Here is a 19,261-nt window from a genome sequence, read left to right on the forward strand (position 1 = left end):
ATATTGTGCTTGATGGGTAAGGGAACCGGCTCCAGAGCCAGAGCACCTGGAGTCATAGTAGCTCTGCATCCTGGGGCAAGATACCCAACTGCTCTTGGCATTGGCTTCCTCCTCTTCAAACCTGGGGAAAATAGTAGTACCCTTGAGTGCTACTGAGTTAGTGTGAGGACTAGAGTTATTGGAATGTTTTCAACAGTGCCTTACACATAGTAAGTGTTCATTCAATGTTGTTACAAAACACTCTACCACACTCCTGCATGTCCATGTCTCTCCAAATAAATTCTAATATCCCTTGAAGGCATGATATGAGTCAAGTGTCTTACACCTGTGTCCTCCATAACCAATACTGTGCCTGAAACACAGCAGATGTCCAGTAAAGATGGTAGCAGGGAGAGAAGGAAGGAAGGAAGGCAAAGGATTAGAAAGCAAGAGAAGAACGGCTTTACACTTTTCAGAGTGTTTTCACATCACTTTGCTCATTTCATTTTCATAGCAACTCAGTGAGCCTGCTGAGAAAAATTTGTTTGTCCCATTTCACAGATGGGAAAGTTGAGTTCCAGAAAGGTGAATGACTTGCTCTTCACAGCGAATGACTGAGCCCAGAGGGCTCACACCCTACATGGCTCCATCTAACGCATAGGATATCCTCATTGGCAACAAAAACAATCACTGGAATCCTTTTGTCTCTAGAGGGCTTTTGTTTATGAATCAACTAACACAAACGCCGTTGAAACTTTGCAATGTTCCATTGAGGCGATCAAGGTGGACTCTTTGCACTTTGCAGGAAAGGAGGACGGGGTCCAGATAGCTTAGGCCTCACATTTCATTAGCACTGGAACAAAACCCAGGGTTTCTGGCTCCCATTCCAGTGCTCCCTCCACTGTAGCACGGTTTGCCCAGGCAGAGGGACCAGAGACCCAGCCAGATGTTCCTAGGTTTTGTTTGGACTCTTCTTCCCCAACTGTTTGGTCCCCTTTCCTCAGCGCCAAGAGTCCATATCCATTTTTTTTTAAATAATAAAAGAAGGAAAACACTTATTGTCTAACAAATATCTGGGTGATATTCAAAAATGGTCAGAACTGTGTTCCTGAGCCAATTGCTATTCTAGGCACAGTCAGTGACTCACTGGTGACCTTGGACAAAAAAGAGGTAATCTTTATTCCTCTGACAAGCTTCTATTTCGCAGAACCCAGAGTCACAAGCAACGCAGTTTCTGACAAGATTTCCCCAATGTCCAAAACCTATATGAGCCCTCCAGAGATAACAGATCCAGGCCCTTCACATTTGACAGATTTTGACAAACCTATTTCAGGTCGAAGCCACCAACTGGAAATACAACTGATTAGTCTACTGAGTTGAAATTTAAGTGGCTTTCCCGGGGATCTCTTAGCTAATGAATAGTGCAGATGTGACCAGGACACACCATGTGATTCCTAGTGTGAGGATAATGGCAGACTCACCTGACACCCTCTTTGTTACGTATGCCCAGAAGAAAGTACACAGAATCTTCTAGAGCTTCCAAATACCAAGGGATCACAAGCCTGAGAGGCCAGTTTTGGCCTAGTAGGAGTCAATGCCCAGGTAAAAAAGGACTAAATGGATATGGCTTGTTCCTTTCTTAGTATGTGAAATAACTACCCCCAAATTAAATGATACATGGAGAACATTCCTACAGTTGTTCAACCAATATTTATTTATTGAGTGTTTATTGAATCGAGTATGGCATTAGGTGCCAGGCAAACATCTTTGAACAAAAGCTTCCCTTGGAGCTTATAGTCTAGTCAAAGAGGCAGACATCAAACAGATAAGCACACAAATAATGACTGAACTATAATTGGGCTAGATGCTCTAAAGTGTAGGAGTTAAGGGATTTTATAACAGGAGACCTGACCAAGTCTGGAGGATAAAGGTGGGTTTCCCTGAGGAAATAACATTGAAGCTGAGCCCAGAGAGATACGCCAGAAGGAGGAAAGAGCTTTCTAGGCAGAGGGAACAACATGCACAAAGACCCTGAGGCATGAAGAAGCATGGAAAACCTAAGAAATTGAAAGCAGACCTCCATGAATGGAGAACAGGGTAGAGGTGTGGAGAGGAGATGACAATGAGGCAGAACACAGAGTTTGCACGACTGAGAAGCTACCAATAAAGAATTGGGGCTTCAATCATGACTATGCCTTCCCAAGGAACATCAGCCCACCCACCCCATATGGAAATACCTGGATGAGCCAGGCCCTGAGCCCACATCAGGTGCATTCCTGAGGGAATGATCACAAGGCACTAGAGTTCATGTGCTCAAGGACAAGATATAGAAGAAATAATTTCCCTAAAGAAAGGAAGGGAAAGGGGGCGCCTGGGTGGCTCAGTCGTTAAGCGTCTGCCTTTGGCTCAGGTCGTGATCTCAGGGTCCTGGGATCGAGCCCCACATCGGGCTCCCTGCTCAGCAGGAAGCCTGCTTCTCCCTCTCCCACTCCCCCTGCTTGTGTTCCCTCTCTCGCTGTGTCTCTCTCTGTCAAATAAATAAATAAAATCTTTAAAAAAAAATAAAAAAGCAAGGAAGGGAAGGGAAAGGAAGGAAGGAGGGAGGGAGGAAATGAGGAAGGGAGGAAGGGAAGGGAAAGGGAAAGGAAAGGGAAGGAAAGAAAGGGAAAAGAAAGAGAAAGGAAAAGAACGAAAAAGAGAAAGAAAGAAAAAATTAATTTCTCACTACCCCTTCACTATCTTTCCTAGAGCCAGAGAAAACCAGTGTCCAGTGCAATGGCTTGACCTAGTAAGAGCCCTTAAATACACTCAATTCAGTGATGAAAAGTCCAAATGCTCCACAATTGACAAAACCAAAGCCAAGTAGATCGTTCTTGGTACTTTTGCTTTCAGTTCCTAGTCCCCAAAGGTACAGACATTTTACCTCTACCTGACTTTTTTTTTTTAAAGATTTATTTATTTATTTGAGAGAGAGGGGCATGAGCAAGAGGGGCAGAGGGAGAGGGAGAGAGAATCTCAAGCAGAGTCTACACTGAGTGAAGAGCCCCATGGAAGGCTTGATCTCAAGACCCTGAGATCATGACCTGAGCCGAATCCAAGAGTTGGACGCCTAACCGACTGAGCCACCCAGAAGCCCCTACCTCTACCTGATTTTTAATGACAATTACAGAAGACCAGAGTGGAAAAAAACCGTAAAGGCTTAATGATGATAATTTCATAGACCAGCATGTTATACATATACATATATAGACATATGTATGTATATGTATATACATATATATGTACACACACGTACATGTGTATATTTTCTCTTAATATATGTATATATTTTCTTAACTGGTTTAGCATTCCCAGCTATTATTCTGTCAAATAAGGACATTTTAAAAACAAAAACAAAAAAATCTCCATCTGTGTATCGCCATCATTTCATTTAAAGGGGGAGGAGACATTTTGGCCAAAAATTTCAAGAGAGAAAGAACATAAACTTAAGAATGAATAATCTTTCCTCTGAAAGAAGAAAGGATACACTCACACCAACAGTTTCACCACAGACAGGCAGACCAGCACTGGAAACCAGTGACCCAGAGCCCTGCTGCCCACTGCCGTAGCCACTGGCTGTGGGGCCACTGAGCACTTGAAATGTGCTGAGCTGAAATTAAGATGTGCCCTAAGATCCAGAAGATTGCAAAGATTCAGTAAGACCAAAGTGTTAACTGTCTTGTTATGATACAGTGATTGCAGATTGAAATAACAGTTTGTTTATACTGGGTTAAACGACTTATTAAGCTTAACTTCCCCTGTTTTACTTGTTTAATGTAATCACTAGGAAATTTAAAATCACTTATGAGGCTCACCTTGTATCTCTGTTAGTCGGGGCTGGCCTAGAGCAACTCCCCCTTGTACAGATGGAGAAGTTCAGAGGGAGAACCTTTGTACAAAGTAAACCACAAAAGAAAAAAGACAATGCTGGCAGTGGGTTATGGATATGGTTGAAAAAGCATCGAGTGGAAATTCAGAACCAGGGGCTCTGGTCTTGGCTCTGCCTCACATGTACCAGGTGAGTGTTTCTGGTGGCGGGAGGCGGGGTGGGGGGAAGAGGGGGGCGGTGGGAAACAGCGCTGCAGGTTCCTCATCGCTCAAGCGAGGGGGCTGTGTGCACTGGATCTGAGGTCTCCGGCAGCTCTGACACTCTGACCCTCTCACCCTCCCGCCTCTGGGCAGACCATCACTCACGCTGCCCAAGATTGGAGGCTCAGTTTCCATCTTTATAAGAATCCCCAGAGAAGGAGACCTGGAGAACCCTGTGGCTGACACATGTCGCAGTGTCACAATATTGATGATGTTCCCTGGGAACCCAGGGGCCGCCTGCCTCCAGAGCTGAATGCATAACTGTGTAATGCGAGCAGTTGCTGAGCCAAAGCTGTCAGTCTTGTTCCTCAGCGCAGGGCTCTCCTTTGACAGAAGAGGCTCCTTGGCAAGAAGGAGAAAAAGAACATCTATTGAGGATTTACTCTGTATCTAAGACCGGTAACGTACTCTGTTGTGGGCTGAATTGTGTTCTCCTAAAAAAGATAGGTTGAAGTCCTAAACTGCAGTACCTCAGAATGTGATCTTACTTGGAAATAGGGTCTTTACTGAGGTGATCAAGTAAAAACGACGTAATTAGGGTGGACCCAAATTCAGTATGAACAGTGTCCTTATAAAAAATGGAATTTGGACACAGAGACACACACACACAAAGGGAAGATGATGTACAAACACAGAGGGACAAGACAACTATGTGACATCTATAAGCCAAGGAAGGGCAAGGATTGCTGGCAATAGCAAGAGTTATAAGAGGCAAGAACAGATTCTCCCCTCGAGCCACCAGAAAGAGCGTAGTGGTGCTAACACCTTGTTTTGGACTTCTAGCCTCCAGGATTGTGAGACAATAAATGTCTCTTGTTTTAAGTCACCTCACTCGCAGTACTTTGTAATAGTAGCCTTAGGAAGCTAAAGCAGACTTCAAATCCACCGCCATATTTAATCCTCATAACAATCCTATGTGGTACTTTGCTGGTGGGTAGAAAAGGCTAAGTAACTTGCCCAGATGATTAAGTAGGAGCCACAATTAAACCCAGTTATCCTGGCTCTTTGCTGTTCTGTTCTACTGCCCCTGAGTGAGGGGAAAGAGTATGACATAAGAAGACCTTAGACCAGCACTGGATCTTCATTGTGTGACCCTGGGAAAGTCATTTCACCTGTTGGACCAAAAGAATTGAAGGCATGGGTTCCAACTAGGATGATGATTATGAGGCCTAAAATAAATTAATAAAATATTTATAGATGCTGATGGGTTAAATGGGATAAGCAGAAGAGAGAGGAGTAAAAATCAGACAGTTCCATATTCTAACCAGGAGATGATGATCACCCACTACGAGGACCATCACTGCCACCACTGGGACCACTTCCGTCCCGTCTACAACCCCCTGACCACAACCACAAATGCCTCTCTTGCTACCAGCGCTTCAGCAGTCTCATTCCCACTCCCCCATGCCACCACATATCCCGCTTACTGATGGTTTACTGCGCACCAAGTAGAGGCACGATCCCCATCTTACAGATGAAGAAACTGAGGCTTGGGGAGGTTAAAAAAAAAAAAAAAGGTCACACGGCTAGTAAAAAAATGGGGGGATTTCTAAAAGAAGGAATTCAAAGTCTCTTGCAATTCCTCACATAAACCTCCACCTCACTTCTCCTATAGGGCTGAGATCGGGAATGAGCTAATCCATCCCCAAAGAGGAGGAATGCTGGTCTGCCCTGCTAAATTCTAGGACATCGTATGGTGCTCCAGTGTCAGCTTACAAAACGATAGGACAGGCTGCTATATAAACAAATGGACTCTTTCTCCTCCCATCTCCTTCCATACAGCTAGAGTCTGGCTAATCCGTCTTTGCCCAAGAACCTGTATGTAGAAAGGAATATCCACTGAAGACTATTCTGCAAGAAAATCCAGATTTAGTATTTTTTCTTCCTCTGTCTCCAGAGCATCTGGGACCTAGGGCAAGTGACTACAAATTCTTACACACATTCTCTAGCTTTCTGTGCTACCCTATGAGAAGAAGGATTCCAGTTTGGCCTTGGGGCTAGAAATAGAACAAATCTTTCAAACTACCTTGTTTCAAGACCACTCAACCCCATCAGATGGAGAAACAAATCCTCCCCAAGTCCAGCTTGATTCACTTTCAGTTCTAGGCCAGGTATGGGGTCCCAAACCACAGCTAATAATCAGATTATTCCCTTTGCTTCACATAAATCTCCTCTGAGGATCTTGTAAGGACTGGTGGCCCATTGAGGATAGGATCCTTCATTACCCACATAATCAAACACCATCACATTATTATCTTAATCTCACCATGACCTCTAATACTGGTATTAACCATGAAGATAGGAAACGTAGTAAAATGAACAACTCTGGCGATGGGTGGTAATGGCAGTGGAGGTTAAATTTCCTTTTGAGATGCCAGTGGACATCTATTGGGCAGATGAGTAAACAGGAGCTCCAGGAGAATTCTAGGCTGGAAATATAGATTTGGTCATAAATATATAGATGGTGACTGACATCACAGAAGAAGATGCACTTTTGTAGGAGCAATATATATGATAACGAGAAGACAAAAGCTGTAAGAATGTAATCCTGAGGAACACTTACCTAACCTTTCTGAGCCTCATTTTTCTTGCCTGTAAAATGAAGATTCAAACAGTTTGGTGATGAGGATTGAATGAGCTAATACATGTAGACATTCAATAGTTTCCAGTTTATAAAATATGCTAAATAAATGTCAATGGTTAATTTTTATTGGTCTGAGATGGCAGGGAATGAGCGAGGGGTAGAAGCTGGTCAGAAGTACCCATAGCTAGAAACATCACCATATGATGGCTTCTATTTTCCCTGAGCAATGAGGGACGAGGGACAAGTAGAAGGATCATTGTGTAGTATGAGGTAGGCATCTGAGATGGGCACCCATAAATGTGTAGACTAGAAAACCACACTGCTGTGTAATTTTTCTCCTGTATCATCATCAACCCTGATGGTGTGAGCCAGGCCTAGGAGTTAGCACAGCTGACTGGTTAAATAAGACCCAGGTTTGGGAGTTGAGGGAATAGGTGGGTAAGTAGATGTGGTAGGCTGCTCTGCGGTCAACAGTTGTGGGTTAGGATATAAAATTGTGAGTACACTGTACCAGTCTTTTGACTTGGAATCCTGGGGGTACCTTCTTCCACTTCCAGCCAATACTCAGCTCTTCCTTTGACTCCACCCATGCTGATTAATTTCCTTGCTTCCCCCACATCAGACTATGAGGTCCCTGGAAGTGGGACAGTACCCACATCACACTCTGCACGTTGTCAGCATATGGTTCTTCTAGTAACACTCACTGCTAAGAACAAGAGCTCGGGTGCCAGGCTGCTTACATTCAACCCCCAGTTCCACCATTCACAATCTGGAACCTTGGCAAAAGTTTGTAAGACTGCTAAGCCTTTGTTTCCTCATTGATAGAAGGGGGATCCTACTTACCCAATAGAGAAGTTTTAAGATATAGATAAAGTAATCCATGCAAAATGTTGAGCACAGCACCTGGTCATAACAAAAATCTCAACAAGTATTATTTATTATAATAAATGCAGTGATTTGAACCCAGCATGCAGCATGTTTGGGGTGTTGGATCAGATCAGTTGTAACCCAGAGGGAATGTCGTAATACAAAGTTACTGGTGGAGTCAAGAAAAGACATGAAAAAACACGAGGGCCCCTACAAGCTGGAGGCAGCTCTCCCCATTGAGCGAGCGCTGCCTGAGAAAAGGCTGTTTGCCAGGGCCTCTGAGCCCAGACATCTTCTCCAACATAATTGAGAAATATGTTCCTCATGCATTCCTAATTGGAATATAGCAGATGGCGGAGGCATTTGTTTAATGAAATATGTCCATTCGATTAAGCTGGGCCATTAGGGATTTAGGACTTCAATACAATCTCATTGCTACCCTTCCCCTTTGGAGACCAGGGAAGTTTCAGGGATTTTTACGAACTTGGATTAAAGGTCAGAGAGGGAACAATGTCGGTGGAGGAGTCTAGAAACCAAAAGCTAATCTTTTGAGTTTCTGACTCTGTCTACATTTTTATCTGTGGCAAAGAACCATCACATTGCGTGTCTCCTGCATGAGCTCTGGGCATGGGTGGAGCACAGAATCAATCAACCAATTTCTGAGCCAAACAAACTGAACTGACTGGGATCCTCGACACAGAGGCTGCAAGTTTCTTCCTCTGCGGCCTACTTATGCTAGTCCCCCTGGCTAAAATACCTTTCCTGCCTATTTCCATATGCCCGAGACCCTCCTTTTTTGTGTGTGTCTATGTACATGTGAGCATAACCTCCTACATGAAGATTTCCTTAACTTCCCTTTCAAAAAGACAATATAAAATCCCCAGGATATTTCATCTGAAGCTCTTTGATGACACATTACCTTCCACTTTGAATTATTTCTGTTCATGTCTATACAAGACACTCTTGAGATATGCTGATCTTCTTCCTAAAGGTGAGGGCCACAGGGGTGGCTTACTCTTCACAGCCTTGACTATTAAGCTTAGCAGGTTCACAAAGAATGCGGGGAAGGATGTAAGGGGAAAAAGCCCCAAATCCCCAATTTTATGCATAATCTGTACCTCTACTCCCAACCAGAGAAGAGAAACAGTTGATCTGATTTGTAGAGTTTTGAGACATTTTCTTCCCTCAGCTTCTAGAATACTACATGTTCCTTGGTTTCTTCCAGACTCACTTGCTGTTCTAAGTCTCCTTTGATGATCTTCCTTCTCTTCCAAGTTTCTAAATGTAGTACTTTAAGATTCAGTCATCAGACCTTTCTTATTTCTCCCTATTCTCACTCCCTATGTGATCTCATCCAGTACCATGACTTTATTTTTTTTGAAGATATGTTTTTTTTAAGATTTTTTTTTTTTATTTATTTGACACAGAGAGAGAGAGAGAGAGAGAGCACAAGCAGGGTTAGAGGCAGGCAGGGGAGAAGCAGGTTCCCCGCTGAGCAAGGAGCCTGATGTGGGGCTCGATCCCAGGACCCTGGGATCAGGTCCTGAGCCAAAGCAGCCGCTTAACCAACTGAGCCACCCAGGCGCCCCAAAGATATAAGTGTTTTTAATTTATTTTTTATTTTTTAAGTTGCTGTTTTAATTCCTATTAGTTAATATACAGTGTAATATTAGTTTCAGGTGTACAATATAGTGACTCAACATTTCCATACATTCCCCAGTGCCATGACTTTAAAAACTATCTAATGTTCCAAGATGCCCAAATCTACCACTCCAGTTCTTCTAACTATTCCCTTGTGATTCAGACTTAAATATCTCACTACTTACTCTACAGGTACATGAGGAGGTCACAGACACCTCACATTTAACATGGCTAAAAGAGAATTATGGATTTTGCCCCCCATATTTCTATCCATTCATTTCTCGGGCCAACAACCGAGACGTCATCCTTCATTCCTCTGATCCCGTTCATTAGCAGGCCTCATCAGTGACACCTCCAGAATCTATCCTGAACCCCACCCTCTCTCACCACCTCCCGTGCTAACAACCTGGTCCAGGTCACCATGATCTCTTGCCTCAGAAACTGCAAGCTCCTCCTTAGTGGTCTCTATGTCTCCTCTCTTGGCAGCCTATAGTTTATCCTTCACATAGCAGCATAAACCAGCATATCCCCCATTAGAACCTGCCTATGGCTTCCGATAGCACATAGAACAAAATGTAAATCCCTGGAATGGCCATTAAAATGCCTACATGACCCAATCGACCAATGTCTTACATCAAGTCCCAGTACTCTCCCTGTCATTTACTGCAGCTCAACCATGTTGGTCTTGCTGTCACTGAAACAAACTGAACTCATCCCTGCAGTAGAATATGTGCACTTGCTGTTCTTTTGCTTGGCACACGATTTCCCTAGTTCCTGGCAAGGCCACCAACTTCACATCACTGAGGTTCAACATCATCTTCCCTGAGGAGAGGCCTTCCCTTCCCACCTGAGCTCAAGTAGCCCCTCTCCGTGTTATTTATTGATGGTACTTTCTTCAAAGCCCGTAACAGTACCAGACCCGTCTCACTCATTTATATGTTTATGTTTTTAAATTTCTGTTCACTGAAATATAAACTCCTTGAAGACAGGGCCTCTATCTTGTTCACTGCTGCACCCACAGTGCTTGCACAGAGTATACAAACAAAGTGTACATGCTGATTGACTGCCTTGGTTTAGATAATATGGAAAAGGTCAGAGCCTGGACTATAATCCAATAATCTGCCTTTTTAATGTGTTTAGCTCCTTAATTACAATGACTTTCATCTCCCCTCCTTCAGCCATATACTCCTGGCCATGCCAGCACAGTCTCCTATAACTGCTTCACCAATGATATTAACTTCAGTCATTCCTCACTATGCCTAGATCCCTGCTAGTTCTGCATGGCCTCTATCCACACATGTTTTTTCTCCTTCTGAAATGTCTGGCCCCTGGAATCCCCTCTGCCAGTCTCTTCCTATATTCTCCTCTATACATACCCAATGAAGACTTTGATTCATCACTTAAATCTTGATTTTCAACCAAGATTCTGAATTATCTTTACTTATTCCAAATCTTCAACCCTGAGCTATCCAATAGTTGGCCTTCTTTTCTCCTACATCCAGGAAGCTCTATCTATTAGAAAAAAATCCAGTTTAGAATCACTACAAATCCACTGTCCCTAGTGCTGCCTGGCAATTCTTCTATGTTTCCTTGTTCAATGTTCTCTCCGTTTTAATGCAGGTGAGGTTCCAAACCTCCTTTGACCTCCCAAACCTCCTACCCCATCACTCTTCCTGACTCTCACTCAAAGTAGACAACCATATCACCTATCACAGAGACAATGGAGGCCTCTGGATTCCACCGTCTCCTATATTCCTATTGAGTAACCCCTCACTCTCTTCTGTATTATCACCTCCAGTCTCGTAGATCCACTCCAGCTGCATTTAGACATATAAAAGTCTCTCCAATCTTATTTTAAAAACAAACAAAAATCTATCCTCCCATATCAAACATTTTATTTCTCCCTTCTCTTTTGGAGTCAAGGATTTGTCTACACTATCTATCTTTACTCTTTTACCTCCTATTCTCCCACCCACTCTTCATCATCTTGTAACATGGTCTTCTCCCCTATTACTCCATTGAAATTACTCTTGTCAATGGTATGAATGGCCGTCGCCACTAAATCCAAAGGACATATTTTAGAGCATTGCTAAGATCAGTCCTTAATATCTGTGCAGTATTGGACACTTGTTCATCCTTGAATGGCTTTTTTTAGATCTATGACATTATAATTCCCTTGTTGTCCATATATTTCTTCTAAATCTCACTCTAAGTTTCTTCTTCCTCTGCCCACATAGTGATTTTTTATGTCCATTTGTGTTTTATCCTTGGCCTCTTCTCTTCTTGCTATATATTCTTCTAAGAAACCTCATTCAACCACTTGACCACCTGACTTCAATTATCACATATGGGCTGGTAACCACCAAAATCTGTGTCCCCAGCCTGCAACTCACTCTCTCTATAGATCGATAGATGGTAGATAGATAGATATTTTACAAACACCTACATTTTAAAGTGCCCAAAGCTGAATTCATTACCTTCTACTTTTTCCTAGTTTGATCTACACCCAGCATTCATTCTTTTAGTGAATAATACTTTCAACTACGTAGCCACCCAAATACAAACTAGAATCTTCCTCAACATCTTCAACTTCCTCACCTCCTACATTTAGTTTGTCATGAAGCCTTTCTAATTCTACCTTTTCCTAAATTCATCTACTTAGTTCAAATCTGCTCACCAAGTTTATAAAATTACCTGCATTGCTGATCATCTTACCTCTAGACCTTCTCCTCCTAAGCAAGTGTCCTCACTACAGCTAGACGGATTTTCCAAAGCACAAATCTATTCATGACATTTCCATGCCTTGAAATTTTTATGGCTCCAAATTACCTTTAAAATAAATTCCAAATTCTTCTTCATGGTATAGAAGATCATAATGCTTAACTCCTGCTCATCTCTCCAGCCTCAATTCTTATTAGTCCCCTTCATAAGCTGACCTTTGGCAAAGCTAAGCAACTCTACCTCTTGTGGTATATAGACCATGCACGCTCTTACTCACCCTCAGATATTTATGCATGCTCTTTTGGTGCTCAGTTCAATCTTTTCCCGCTCCTTGCTTAGGTATCCCTTATTCATTCCTTAGATCTCTGTTTAGATATCACTTCTTCTAGAGGCCCTTTGTCTCTTTGAATTAGTGTGCCTCTTAAGGGTTCCCATAGCACCCTGAATTTATGTCTATTATGGCATGAATCACTCTGTGCTTCAGTTTGGCTCTTTTTATTTTCTAAAAAAAAAAAAAAAAAATTTAAATTCCAGTTAGTTAACAGTGTCATATTAGTTTCAGGTGTGCAATATAGTGTTTCGACACTTTTATACACCACCCAGTGCTCATCACAACAAGCGTACTCCTTAATCCCCATCACCTATTTCACCCGTCCCCCACCCACTTCCCCTCTGGTGACCATCAGTTTGTTCTCTACAGTTAAAGAGTCTTTTTTCTTGGTTTGCAATTTGGCTCTTTTTAAGCAGATTTATTGAGATCTAATTCACACATTATAAAATTCACCCATTCTAAGTGTACACTTTGATGAATTTTGGTATATTTACAGAGTTGTAGTATAATCCCCACAATCTAATTTTAGGACATTCCTATCACCCTTCTTCCTCAGTGTGAGCAACCTGAGGGAGATGCCCTGTTTTGTTGATCTTTAGACCCCCAAGGCATAGCATGGCATCTGTCACCAAGTAGGTATTTGTTGAACAGATAAAAAATAAATGAAAGGAAAAAAATGAATGTCAAAACTATGACATGTTAATCTCCCAACAAACAAAAGCCCAGGGCCAGATGGCTTCCCAGGGGAATTCTACCAAACATTTAAAGAAGAATTAATACCTATTCTCCTGAAACTGTTCCAAAAACTAGAAATGGAAGGAAAACTTCCAAACTCATTTTACGAGGCCACCATTCCCTTGATCCCAAAACCAGACAGAGACCCCATCGAAAAGAATTACAGACCAATATCCTTGAAGAACATGGATGCAAAAATTCTCACCAAAATACTAGTCAATAGGATCCAACAGTACATTAAAAGGATTATTCACCATGACCAAGTGGGATTTATCCCTGGGCTGCAAGGTTGGTTCAACATCCGCAAAACAAAAAACATGATACAATAGATTAACAAAAGAAAGAATAAGAATCATAAGATCCTCTCAATAGATGCAGAAAAAGCATTTGACAAAGTACAGCATTCTTTCTTGATCAAAACTCTTCAGACTATAGGGATCGAGGGTACATACCTCAATATCATAAAAGCCATCTATGAAAAACCTACAGTGAATATCATTCTCAATGGGGAAAAGCTGACAGCTTTCCCCCTAAGGTCAGGAACGCGGCAGGGATGTCCACTCTCACCACTGCTATTCAACATAGTATTAGAAGTCCTAGGCACAGCAATCAGACAACAAAAAGAAATCAAAGGCATCCAAATCGGCAAAGAGGAAGTCAAACTCTCACTCTTTGCAGATGATATGATACCGTATGTGGAAAACCCGAAAGACTCCACCCCAAAACTGCTAGAACTCATACAGGAATTCAGTAAAGTGGCAGGATATAAAATCAATGCACAGAAATCAGTGGCATTCCTATACACCAACAACAAGACAGAAGAGAGACAAATCAAGGAGTCTATCCCATTTACAATTGCACCCAAAACCATAAGATACCTAGGAATAAATCTAACCAAAGAGGCAAAGGATCTGTACTCAGAAAACTATAAAATACTCATGAAAGAAATTGAGGAAGACACAAAGAAATGGAAGAACGTTCCATGCTCATGGATTGGAAGAACAAACATTGTGAAGATGTCAACGCTACCTAGAGCAATCTACACATTCAATGCAATCCCCATCAAAATACCATCCACTTTTTCCAAAGAAATGGAACAAATAATCCTAAAATTTGTATGGAACCAGAAGAGACCCCAAATAGCCAGAGGAATGTTGAAAAAGAAAAGCAAAGCTGGCGGCATCACAATTCCGGACTTCCAGCTCTATTACAAAGCTCTCATCATCAAGACAGTATGGTACTGGCACAAAAACAGACACATAGATCAATGGAACAGAATCGAGAGCCCAGAAATGGACCCTCAACTCTATGCTCAACTCATCTTTGACAAAGCAGGAAAGAATGTCCAATGGAAAAAAGACAGTCTCTTCAACAAATAGTGTTGGGAGAATTGGACAGCCACATGCAGAAGAAAGACTCCAAATGGTTGAAAGACCTCAATGTGAGACAGGAGTCCATCAAAATCCTAAAGGAGAACACAGGCAGCAACCTCTTCGACCTCAGCCGCAGCAACTTCTTCCGAGAAACAACGCCAAAGGCAAGGGAAGCCAGGGCAAAAATGAACTCTTGGGATTTCATCAAGATAAAAAGCTTTTGCACAACTAAAGAAACAGTCCACAAAACCAAAAGACAACCGACAGAATGGGAGAAGATATTTGCAAATGACATATCAGGTAAAGGGCTAGTATCCAAAATCTATAAAGAACTCTTCAAACTCAACACCCAAAGAACAAATGATCCAATCAAGAAATGGGCAGAAGACATGAACAGACATTTTTCCAAAGAAGACATCCAAATGGCCAACAGACACATGAAAAAGTGCTCAACATCGCTCGGCATCAGGGAAATCCAAATCAAAACCTCAGTGAGATACCACCTCACACCAGTCAGAATGGCTAAAATGAACAAGTCAGGAAACGACAGATGTTGGCGGGGATGCGGAGAAAGGGGAACCCTCCTACACTGTTGGTGGGAATGCAAGCTGGTGCAGCCACTCTGGAAAACAGTATGGAGGTTCCTTAAACAGTTGAAAATAGAGCTACCATACGATCCAGCAATTGCACTACTGGGTATTTACCACAAAGATACAAATGTAGGGATCCGAAGGGGTACATGCACCCCGATGTTTATAGCAGCAATGTCCACAATAGCCAAACTGTGGAAAGAGCCAAGATGTCCATCGACAGATGAATGGATAAAGAAGAAGTGGTATATATACACAATGGAATATTATGCAGCCATCAAAGGGAATGAGATCTTGCCATTTGCAACGACGTGGATGGAACTGGAGGGTGTTATGCTGAGTGAAATCAGTCAATCAGAGAAAGACATGTATCATATGACCTCACTGATATGAGGAATTCTTCATCTCAGGAAACAAACTGAGGGTTGCTGGAGTGCTGGGGGGTGGGAGGGATGGGGTGGCTAGGTGATAGACATTGGGGAGGGTATGTGCTATGGTGAGCGCTGTGAATTGTGCAAGACTGTTGAATCACAAATCTGTACCTCTGAAACAAATAATGCAATATATGTTAAGAAGAAAAAAAAAAGAAGATAGGAGGAGGGGAAGAATGAAGGGGAGTAAATCGGAGGGGGAGACGAACCATGAGAGACGATGGACTCTGAAAAACAAACTGAGGGTTCTAGAGGGGAGGAGGTGGGGGGATGGGTTAGCCTGGTGATGGGTCTTAAAGAGGGCACATTCTGCGTGAAGCACTGGGTGTTATGCACAAACAATGAATCATGGAACACTACATCAAAAACTAATGATGTAATGTATGGTGATTAACATAATAATAAAAAAGAAAAAAAGAAATGACAATAAAACAAATGAAGTCAAAAAAAAAAAAGAAGTCAGAAAATTATAACCAGGAGACATTCAAAGAAGGGGCATATTAGTACTTCCCACCGAATGAGTCCTACAGAGCAAAAGGTCAACGCTCATGATTCTGAGTCATCAGAAGACTCCACTGCTTGAGAATCAATTCTAGAGAGAACATCTTTTTTTTTAACACAAATTAACTCCTTCTCTTTAAATCTTAATACAGAAATGTAAACAGAAATTATTTTTGATCTCTAAAAATGTTAAGTTATTGTTTTTGGTAACAAGATGACATTGACTTTCCATCAAAGACTGTTCACTGAAGCTACTTTATTTTCTGACTCTTTTAACTAGATGAAAACATTCTTCATTTCTAAGTGAGAAACACGTCTTCCCTAGGGACCACAGAATTATTTTAAAAGAGATAACCCATAAAATTTATTGGGTATATGTCAGATGATCTGGCATAGTCAATTTATCATATAGCTTCTTAGGATGTAATACAGTTTGTAATGTGTATAGTCTATATTTGTGATTATCTACCTTAGTCTCACCCTCCCCATTAAACCACAAGCTCCCTATGGGCAAGGACTATCTTTGTTTTGAACTTACCATTTTATCTGCAAACCTAGTAGAGTCCCTGGCATATTAGAAATCGCTCACTGCATATGTGGCGCCTTTGCATGAATTCATGCCATGGGAAGTATCGCACCCAACATATCTGCAGTAGGATACTGTAAAAAGAGTCGTCGTCTTAATGCCTTCACTGTCCAAAGAAGAAAACCCTATAAGGTAGTAAACCCTAGAATGTTGGCACACTGTTTTATTTTTACAGACAAGAGGATCATGGTAAAGAGAAAGAAAATCACATACCGTATGTTTTGCCTACTGAGAGATGGACCATGGATTCATTCCCATGTGCTTTCTACTATTTCATACATATTAAGAAATTGATGTGACATAGGCCTGAAAATTTCAAGTAGCTTTTCTAAATTATCTGTGGGAAAGTTTTGTTTGTAGATATTCAAAGAGACAAAGGAGACAATGCGTTGCTAATACGGGAGGAAAAGTAAGATGAGTAAACAATTTCTCCTTAGAACCCTCTCTGCCTCTGGGCACTTGGTCCACTAGCAAAATTGTTTACAAGACATTTTCAAAGTCTCTGGAGATGCTTTTGGTTCAATTAAAACCTGATTATTTTGTCCCTAAGCTCTGAGGTAAGCTATGAAATTAAGAGAACTGACTTTGTTAGGTTTCATATTTCCTCCCTTCTCAGACCCAAGAAATTAACTCCTCATCAGACTGACAAATAGACATTGCATCTTGCTTAACATCACTATAAATGTGTGCTCCCCATAAGTGACCTTCTTAATGAGCCTGGGTTGTTTGAGATAATAGTCAATAACATTGACAATTCTTTACCTAGTACAGTGACTGTTACATGGTTTTCACTCATTTGTTAGAGGAAGGATGATAGATGGACAGACGAATAATCATAATTATAATCATAATCATGTAATAGAAGTTATCAATATTCCTGAGATACTGGTGAGTGAGAGATCATCCAGAGCGGCAGCCTTAACTATCTACATGTAACTAGCATTATGAATTTAGTAAGTAGATACCCATGTGTAAAACAAAGGAAGAAAACCTCTATGATTTTAGATAAGGCAAAGATTTCTTAGGTGTGATCTATACAAGAAAAATTAATGGAATTTGACTTTGTCAAAATTTTTACTTCATCAAAATTCAAAACCTGTTTTTTAAAAAGATTTATTTATTTATTTATTTGAGAGATAGAGAGTGGGAGTGGAGGGGAGAGGCAGTGGGAGAGAATCTTTTTTTTTTTTCAAGTTTTTTTTTTTTTAAGATTTTACTTTTTTGACAGAGAGATAGAGAGCACAAGTAGGCAGAGAGGCAGACAGAGGGAGAGGGAGAAGCAGGCTCCCCGCTGAGCAGGAAAGCCCGATGTGGGGCTTGATCCCAGGACCCTGGGATCATGACTGGAGCCGAAGGCAGACGCTTAATGACTGAGCCACCCAGGCGCCTGCAGTGGGAGAGAATCTTAAGCAGACTCCACACTGAGCGTGGAGCACCACGTGGGGCTCAATCTCACCACCGATGAGATCATGACCTGAGCTGAAACCAAGAGTCAGACATTCAACCAACTGAGCCACCTAGGCACCTCCAAAATTCAAAACTACTTTAAAAAAGATACTGTTTAGATAATGAAAGGATAAACTGTGACCGGGATAAATACTAGCAAAACATCTAGCTGACAGAATGTCAGAATATATAAAGAATTCTCAAAACTCAATACTAAGTAACCAGATTACCCAATTTAAAAAATGAACAAAAGATGTGAAAAAAAAAAAAACTCCACCAAAGATATACTAATGGAAATAAAGCACATGAAAAGATGCTCAAGAATATTAGGCATTAGGAAAATCCAAATTACAACTACAATAAGATAACATGACACACCTGTTTAAATGGCTACAACTAAAAAGACTAACTATACCAAGGCTGGAGAGGCAGTGAAGAAACTGCAATCCTCATAGAGCATAGATGGGAACCTAAAATGTTAACAGTTGCTTTGGAAAACAGTTTGACAATCTCTTATAAACATACATTTATCATATGACCCGGCAATCACACTTCTAGGGTATTTGCCCAAAAGAAATGACACCTTATATTTACCTAGAACCTCGTACACAAATGTTTAGGGCATCACTATTCATAATCACTCCATACATACTGCGAACAACACACGTCCTTCAGCAGGTGAGTGGATAAACAAACTGTGGTGTACCTATACACTGGCATACTATTCGGCTATCAAAAGGAAAGAAACACTGAGATATAGATAAATCTAGATATTGATCCCTCTGTATATCTCTATAGATATATATCACATCATGGATGAATCTCATGAATTATGCTAGGAAAAAGAAGACAGTCTCAAAAACTATATACGACATGATTCCATTTAAATGACATTCTGAAAAAGACAAAATTATAGGAACAGAAAACATCCATTTTTGCCAGGTCTAGAAGGTGCAGGGGTTGACTAGAAAGGGAAAAAGTTGAGAATCTCTTGAATGATAGGACTCTTTTGTATCTTGATTATGCATGAATTTGCCAAAACTCAAAGAACAATATGCAAAAAAAAGGAAAAAGGATTGCATGCAGAATTTAAAAGTGGAAGAGTGCCTGAGTGGTGCAGTCAGTTAAGCGTCTGACTCTTGGTTTCCACTGACTCTTGGTTTCCACTTGGTGATCTTAGGGTCATGAGATCGAGCCCCAGGTCAGGCTCCGTGCTCAGTGTCTCTCCCTCTGCCCTTGTTGCCTGCACTCTCTTTCTCTCTCTCTCAAATAAATAAATCTTTAAAAAAAAAAATTTAAAGGTGAATATATGTTGCATTCTAAGAAAAGCCACAAAAACATGTAGCTA

The 19,261-nt window shown here is 41.4% G+C and overlaps 1 long non-coding RNA gene across 1 annotated transcript in view; it reads left to right on the forward strand.

Moving 5' to 3' along the window:
- The window catches only part of LOC141371442 (uncharacterized), a 90,325-nt gene that overhangs the window by 35,279 nt on the left and 35,785 nt on the right, over nt 1-19,261 (forward strand). Inside the window, exon 3 of the long non-coding RNA XR_012376395.1 lies at nt 3,850-4,036. This is a non-coding gene — a long non-coding RNA (uncharacterized lncRNA). The remainder of the gene's footprint in view (nt 1-3,849; nt 4,037-19,261) is intronic.

This window comes from Callorhinus ursinus, unplaced genomic scaffold (assembly GCF_003265705.2).
Source record: "Callorhinus ursinus isolate GAN/ISIS: 27379988/994484 unplaced genomic scaffold, GSC_fseal_2.0 scaffold3, whole genome shotgun sequence".
Classification (NCBI taxonomy): domain Eukaryota; kingdom Metazoa; phylum Chordata; class Mammalia; order Carnivora; family Otariidae; genus Callorhinus; species Callorhinus ursinus.